This window comes from Rosa rugosa, chromosome 4 (assembly GCF_958449725.1).
Source record: "Rosa rugosa chromosome 4, drRosRugo1.1, whole genome shotgun sequence".
In the NCBI taxonomy this organism is placed as follows: Eukaryota; Viridiplantae; Streptophyta; class Magnoliopsida; order Rosales; family Rosaceae; genus Rosa; species Rosa rugosa.
This window is the reverse complement of record NC_084823.1, coordinates 27,802,131-27,810,500: the sequence shown is the minus strand read 5'-3', so window position 1 is coordinate 27,810,500 and position 8,370 is coordinate 27,802,131. Positions and strand designations below refer to the sequence as shown.

General features: G+C 40.7%; 1 long non-coding RNA gene across 1 annotated transcript; it reads right to left on the bottom strand.

The window, feature by feature from the left end:
- Positions 1-4,501: 4,501 nt before the first annotated feature.
- LOC133706622 (uncharacterized) lies at positions 4,502-6,752 on the bottom strand. Its single transcript, XR_009844635.1, has 3 exons — positions 6,417-6,752; positions 5,805-5,866; positions 4,502-4,707 (listed from the first exon to the last, which is right to left on the bottom strand). It is a non-coding gene; the product is annotated as an uncharacterized LOC133706622 (long non-coding RNA).
- Between the last annotated feature and the right edge of the window lie 1,618 nt (positions 6,753-8,370).

Genomic DNA, 8,370 nt, shown 5'->3' with positions numbered 1-8,370 from the left:
ATTATTTATGGGCCTCAATGTATGGTATAATACTATAGAGTTGGCCACATTTTGTTCAGAACAGTGTCCACATTTTTTTTAAAAAAATATAGCATGTCCAAGTGAGACATTTACTTTTTACTTCTACAAGACTTCCCAATTCTACCCCGTCCTTATTACCAGTTAACTTCTACATTTTACTACTCAAATTCACTTCGCCAAACAAAGTATTCTTCAGGTACATGTGTTTAGTCAATCTTTATAATATTATAATATTATTGAGAGAAGAGGGGTTATTTTAAAAATATATATTTTGTTACCTAAAAGTCTAAAATAAAAAAATATATCGGCTCACAATTATACTGATATTATCCCAACTTAACCATTGCGTAGGTGTTGGGTTTTAACACAAAAGATCTCGATACAATTGCGTGTGATCCACCTACTTATATGTTATATTATCTTTTTTTTTTTAGTAGAATGAGGTCAGTCATTTATTGAAATTGAAAGATTACAACGAAACGATGCCAAAAAACATCAATAAAGAAATAAACATTCTAGACAAAAAAAAAAAAAAAAAAAAAAGGAAGAAAGAAATAAACATTGCGAAAAGAAAAAATGCGAAACTTGCATCTGAAATACAAAGAATTAAAATTGCAAGAGCAAGAACATCGCAATGCAGTGCTGATCTTACACTACGGATTGCAGCCGAATAGTAAATTGAGTAGTCGGTGGTTTGACTACCCATGCAACTCCAAAGCACAAATTGATAAAAACCAATTTGGTGCCGGAATGAGGGCACTCTCTCACCTAAAGATCGAAGTTGGCCAAGGGTATCAGAACATGGCCATTTTGGCATACGATCTTTCACGAACAGGTACCATAAACTTGGGTCTCGAATCCAAAACCAATAACGTCTAGGAGCCCCAAGTCATTCTAGCATATGACAAATAGCCCAATAAAGATAGAGGGTCGCAGTCCACGCCTGAAACCCACCCGGATCCCAGATCCGGATCCTGTTGTAGATTCCACATAATCTCATATTCGGATCCTATTGCACAATAGTCTACGGGTTAGAAACAGGTGGCTCCAATTCTAGTCCCACTGCAGTATCACTGCAGGCTCCATCCCATACTAATAGCCCCCCCCCCCCCCCCCCCCCCCAACAACATAAAGAACAAGATGAAGATTGAACCACCATACCTAGACCTCCGACCTCCATCTTAGGAGGAGAAACCCTGTAAAAGCTGTCATAAAACCTCCGACCCGGCAAAGATTTCGGATCCAGTCGCCACCTAAAGGCATGTAATGCACCAAGCCCATCCCCGACAGAGGTGCCATGTCACGCCCCTGATTTTTAACACAAATAAAAATCGATATATAATCTCATAATTATACATGCGTGAACGTTCAGTCATCAATACAAAATACCTAAAAACTTTTTCCCTTTAAACTAAATACATATTGATGCCCTGAACCCACAATGTCAATATACACTCGCTCCAAAGAGTTATATATTACACAAGCTTACGAATTAAATTGTCAACAACAACATAAAACGTAAATGCTCCTCAGAGCTTACTACATAGCGGAAGTCATAACAATGACAAAGCCAACCAAATTTGCTTCCTACCTGTTCTGCTGCCAACAAGCTACCTCAGCTTCAGCCACGATTACCCTGACCTGCAGGTCAGGGTTAACCCCTACATCGTTTGAATAGTGTACCGGGTTGTCACACAACAAACCCGGTAAGCTTTTGCAAGCCCGTATGAGTAACTCAAAACAAACACCACACAACTCACACCAAAACGAGGAAAACCTTTCAACTCGAGAATAAGGAAAACACACCATGCTTCCCAAAACAATATTCCTTTCCCAAAAGAAACAACGAAAGTCACACCGTGACAAAATCATATAAATCGTTAACCTAACAATTCAAATATAATAAATCGATCCAACCTGGATAAAACAAAAAATCGGTCCAACCTGGACAAAACACATCAAATCGGTCCAACCTGGACAAAACACATATCAATCATATCTATCGTTAACCTAACAAATATAATATGATTCTTAGTCCAACCTGGACAAAATACATACCCAGGAGTCATAAGTAACCTACTTAGATCCATGAGGTAACATGACAGACAGACTAGCGCTCTAGCTGATCGTAACCACTCGCCCGGCCAACTGCGTGATTCCTTATTTCTTGCCTTGGTCACTATCAGCGACCTGTCACCATCTGTGACATATTATCTTCAGGCCCCATCTAATCTCGAAATCAACAATTGGTCACCATCTGTGACATATGATCTTCAGACCCCATCTGGTCTCAGATTAACCATTGGTCACCATCTGCGACCTGTCACCATTTGTGACATATGGTTTTCAGACCCCATCTGGTCTCAAAATCAAACGTTAAGTAAGTCGCACCCGACCTAAAAACGTTACAAACATCTAGATTCGGCTTTCCCCATCCCTGCTCACCATCTGTGACACTTGGTACAAGGACCAATACACTTACAATAAGTCACGCTTGACTCGAAATTGTAACATCAAACTTGATACTTTTCAAACAATAGAAAACATCTTTTTCCACAATATTCTTTCCTGAAAAGTCGCCTTCAACAATAATATGAACACAACCATGCATAATCACCGGCAAAGGTGGCCGAAATCTCCAGTTCCGACGAATGCGATTTCGTCCCCGACGAGGCTTCTTCTCAGCCTTGTAGCGTCCACCACAGCTCGAATCGTGAAGAATCACATCCACAGACGTGTATAGGAGGTTGAGGCGAAGAAAGCCCACTTGGAATCGCGTCCAATGGTGGCCGGAGGAGGAAGAACGAAGCAGGCGAAGTGGAGAGGCGAAACTGAGGTCGGGACCGAAGAGAGAGAAAATATTTCCCAAAATGGAAATCTGATATTTTTTCGGAAATTCCCCTATTTAACCAAAATGGAAACTTTTTGCAATGGCCATAACTTCCTCATACGAACTCCGATTTCCACGTTCCATATATCCACGAACTCGTATCGACTCGCTCTACAACTTTTGTGAAGGAAGTTTTCGGAGAATCTCAAAGTATCAAAAGTCAACCTTGAACCCCCCTCCCCCCCCCCCCTAAATCCACATTTTTCGAATAATTATTCGCCCGAAACACTTCCGCTCCATCCACGAGCCACGAAACCGTCCAATAACCACAAATTAGATTTCGGAAAATCCTCATAAAATAAATACGTAAATACGAATTTCCGGGGCATCACATGCCACACCCCAATCGACCAACTTCAACTAGTCCTCCCCAACAACTAAAAGCACCGCCGACACCACCTGCTGGTATAGCGGGATACCACTACCAGCCAAAGAGAGAAGGAGAAGGAACCACAGGCCTAAGCCTGCACTGTTATCCATGAAAATGGAGAAGGTATAAGAGCGGAAGCCACCAGAGAAGACTGCACTCGAAAACCCTAACAGAGCTAGGTCATAATTATTTCTATAAATGTGTTTATGATTTAATCATGATTGATATAACTAATATGGAAATATCCGCAATTAATGGTTGCGGAAGTAGCTAGGAAGTAGTTAATAAATTATTTTTTACACGAAGTGAAATTACAAGTTATATTATTGTTTTTCATTTTTTACTCAGACTAGTCGCGCAAGAGAGAGAGAGAGAGGAAAAACCCTAATTCACCAAAGAACCCTAACCGGACTGCATGGAGGACGTCGATGAACTGGCCATCCGTCTAGCTGCATCTCTAGGATTGGCAGATGTATGCCGGCAGGTGGACCTTTGGCCTACTCATGGCCAAGGGTTGCGCCGCTCTCAGACATACCTCGTTGGAAAACTATTGACGACCAAAACTTTCAATAAGCGGTCATTTATAGGGATGTTCATGCGATCATGGCAGTTAAATGGCCGCTACACCATTCAAGAACATGAAGACCGATTTCTGTTTACCTTGTCAGATCCAACTGACAGCAATTAGATTCTCCGAGGTGGTCCGCGGCGTTTTGATAAGTCTCCGGTGAACCTGACACCGTATAATGAGGTTGGAGCAATCAAGGATGTCCTGCTTTCCACCCTAGCTTTCTAGATCAAGGTGCATGGACCGCCGTCGGACTTTCACACTGATCGCTGTCTTCGAAGGATTGGCAGCGCACTGGGTCGTTATGTTTAAAAAGATGCAATGGAGTTCGATGCAGGGAGAATCCAAATTCGAGTTGAAATGGATCTGATGTAACTTGTCATATTCCGCCGTAGCTTTACGGTGGATGACGGTATTGATGTGGATGTGGATTTCTTTTTTGAAAATCTGTATGGTAGGTGCATGGAGTGTATGACAGGACCCGCCCCGGATTTCACCCTGAAATCCGAAGAGGCCCGGGGCCCACTTTAGAAGAAATTCTACCAAAAATTTGACAGAACTTCCCCTAAAAATGGACAACCCAAAACCTGTAGAAAAACATCCACACTTCTAAATCATCCATCCTTATTCTACTGGAGCCACCCTACTCCCTATATCACAACATCTCACATCTCTCATTTCATAAACAATTCTGAATTTAAGAATATTAATCTCATAGGTTATCAGAGCAATCTAATGTACAGGCGAACAAGAGAATAGAAAGCAAGATAAATGACCGATGCTTTTATAATGCGGAAGCTATGACAGCTATGCCTCAACCCCAAGTACGCTCGACCTCAAGCTAAACTGGCCTGCAAACTGGGCATTTAAAACCGAAGGGCCCAGGGGAAAACATTTAAAATCCGTTAGAGTGAGTGGACGAAAAATAAGTAATTTCAAATGAATAAGTAAAACTAAATGCTTTCCCAAGTTATTCTCTAAAACCTCGCATGCAGTAACAATCTTGAAAACACTCTTAATCAACCTCTTTACTGAAATCTCAATCACGTAACAAGAACATCTTGAAATCTCTTAAAATCTCATCCTCAAACCTTATAAAAACATCCTTTTCATGAGGCTCGTTTGATGACTAGAAAGGACTGCTGTCTAGTCATCTCATGCCATCTAGGAGGGACTGCCACCCAGATGACGCATCGGAAGGGACTGCCAACCGGAATAGGAGGCGGTGGATAGAAGGGACTGCCAACTAGCCACAAGTAGTAGACGGGACTGCCGACTAACCACAGGTAGTAGACGGGACTGCCGACTAACTACCTCATGTCATCTGGAAGGGACTGCCAACCAGGTGACGCATCGGATGGGACTGCCAACCGGGCTGTAGTCTGGAAGGGACTGCCAACCAGACTATTACCTAGAAGGGACTGCCAACTAGGTAAGATACGCATGCGCCAAAACTAGCCTCCTTAATAAACTGAATAGCCTCCTCAAGAAACTGAAAATAACCTCAAAATCTCAATAAATCCTCGAAAGCATAAAATCAAATACTCTGTAAATCAATAAATGCTTTCGGAAAGAAAACTCAATCTAACTTCAAAGCTGATAAGTACGGAGCTCAAAGCTCAATAAATCTCAATAAATCGATCATGCTCAAATATTTGATGAAACATTCGTACTCGTGAATCCTCATAAAAACCGATATTTGAAATCCAAAATTCTCATAATATTTTCTGAATCAGTCACTTCCCGAAAATCATTCCTCAACTCAATAACTCATGAATGACTATCTCAAATATCTACTAAAAGCCCTCGGGAAGGAATTTCAATACTAATCTCGTAATTCATAAATAAATTTCGTAAAACCATAAAACTCAATAATTCAAATTAAAAATTAAATCTCAATCGGAAAATGCTAATATACTGCATGTACAATTAATTTAAAATAAATGTCCACTCACAGTATTATTTAGGCGACCATGCATACGAGTTCCTTCGTCGAGCAATAGCTCGGTACATCGCCCTGTACACAATTATTTGTACATAAATAATTACCGGACGGAAAATAATTTTACGATAATCAATAATTAAGTCTCAAAACCCAAAACCCCAACTTCTCCAATTCTCTTCCACATCCAACCAAACTTCACCAACACTGCCCACTCGTCGATTTTCAGACTATATAACAATTATGGAGGAAATCCGACAACCGGATTCACGATTAACATTAATCCAAATCCAAATCTTTAGAAATTTATAACCGATTCAAAACTCCACCAATCCTCACCAAACTTCATATACAAGCTCTACAACAATTATAGGATTTAATTGGGCTAAAACAGGAATTAAAAACCAACCATACACGCCCCCACGCGCCACCCACAGTGGCGGCGAGTGGGGCCCACGCGCCGGTGGCCACCACCTCCGATGGCCACCAAATTCAGGCAGCACCACCTACTCATCAAGCCCAACGTTTCTCTCAACTACAACAAAGCCAGAATATGCCTAGAACTACCTCAACAATTAAGGTGAAGATTATACCCGAAATGTGAACAGTGTCAAGAAATTCAAACCTTCGATTCTTCCTCCACGCTGCAAATCGTGGCTTGAGGCTAGGGGCAAAATGATCCTTGCCAAAAACCGAACCTTCGACGCCGGTTTGGTGGCCGGAGACGGCCGGAAAGGGAAGATATCGGCGTTGACCACTTCTGCTACAGTGAAACTTCAAGGACCCGATGCGTCATTTTCCGGCCAAGTCGCCGTGAGTTACCGCCGTGGGGAGGTTGGGTAGGGGTAGAGGAGTCGACCGGTGCTGCTTGTTCGCTCCCAGGTGGCCGGAAGAGGGAGATGGCCGGAGTTGCAGAGAGAGCCGAGGAGAGGAAGAAAAACGCGGGAGAAAGAGAGAAAAGAGAAAAAAAGAAAACTTACCGGCCACAGTAACTTTTTCAAATTTATACTACTTATCATGAACAGTAATTTTTACATTTTCGCTTATAACTTCCACATACGAGCTCCGAGTTTTACCTACCACATATGCACGCGCTCGGTTTAACGTCCTCTATAACTTTCATGAAGGAAATTTTCTCAAATTTTGACCCGAACAAAAAGTCAACTTTTAGGGCCCCCTAAAAGCATTGAAACGACAGTAAAAGTGAAAGTAAAAGTTGTTTACCGTCCAAATGACTAGTAAACCGGTGAATTCGGGTTCGGGACGTCACAGTGTAGCCTTGTCACTCATGTAGGTTTATCTTGTTCAGGAACACCATTGTCAGAGGAGGTAAGAACTGACCCGTCCCCAGCACGACGAAACCTGGAGCATGCTCTGAACGAGGTGGACGGTGAGAAAGGAGATACTCCGACAGCCTTCTGCTGGCAGTGACTTCTCTTAGTTGTGGAATGCGCTAGAAGCATGTAGAAGAGGATGGGATTTCTTCAAAGAAGATGAGGTTGAGTTTGGCAATTGGAAGTACTAACCTGGATGCAATGACAATGGGATTGTGCAATGTGAAACCGATCAAAGAAGTGTTAAGAAGATGGGTAGGCCAAAAGGTGCAAAGAACAAGACCAAGGAGCTTAAGTTTGTTCAAGCTTCCCATATGAAGAAGTCCCATTTGAAGCGGACTAAGACTCCAAAGAAAGAGGAGAAATTGGTGAATGGCTTGCCGGAATTCTCCATAGTCAAGATTGTCAATGGTTCTAAACCGTCCAAGGGTAAGGAACATAGTTGTTTAATAAGTTTTCCTAGCAATAATTGTCTATGCTTGTGAGAATATCTCTATGAGTCTTGTAGAAGTGCTTAGCTTTAGCGCACCACAATTGTGTGCTTGGCGTGTAAGGTTAGGTAAACTAGATTGCTTGCAAGCTAGGCGAGGTGTTTTTATGTGGCGTAGACTACTCTGAGCATAAATGTTTTATTGAAGTAGTCTTCTGTATTATTATTGATCTATGAACCGGAGCATACTATTGGTATGTTCTATTTTATCAAAAAAAAAAAATTATATTATTTTTTGTCACTTTTCTAATGTGGTATCTTTTTACAACATAGAATAATTCTAAAATATAAAAAAAAAATTACTACAAATTAAATAAAAAGAAATAATATGATCAAAACCTGTGACTTGTTGGTAAATAATAATTCCAACATTATAAAGGTCATGAGTTTGTTTCTCACTGACATATGTAAGGGTGGAGTGGGCTAAGAGTTTTTTTATAAAATAAAAATAAAAAATTATAAAATAAACAGAATAATAGAAAATTATTTTTTCTGAAATTAATTTGTTGCATTTGTTTTTGAATTGTTTCAAATTAATTTAATTTATTGGTCGCACCTTATCTTTTTGTCCTCATCTTTGTTACAGGCTAGCTTTTACCTTTGGGAATCCAACGTACATGTATAATTGACTTGAGAAACTTGCTTGAGTTTGGTTTGATTTTTCTCTATTTAAAATTTTAACCTTGATTCATTGAATATTGAAATACCAAAAGCAGAGAAGACAATGTTTCTGCCATGTTTACTGTTGCAAAATC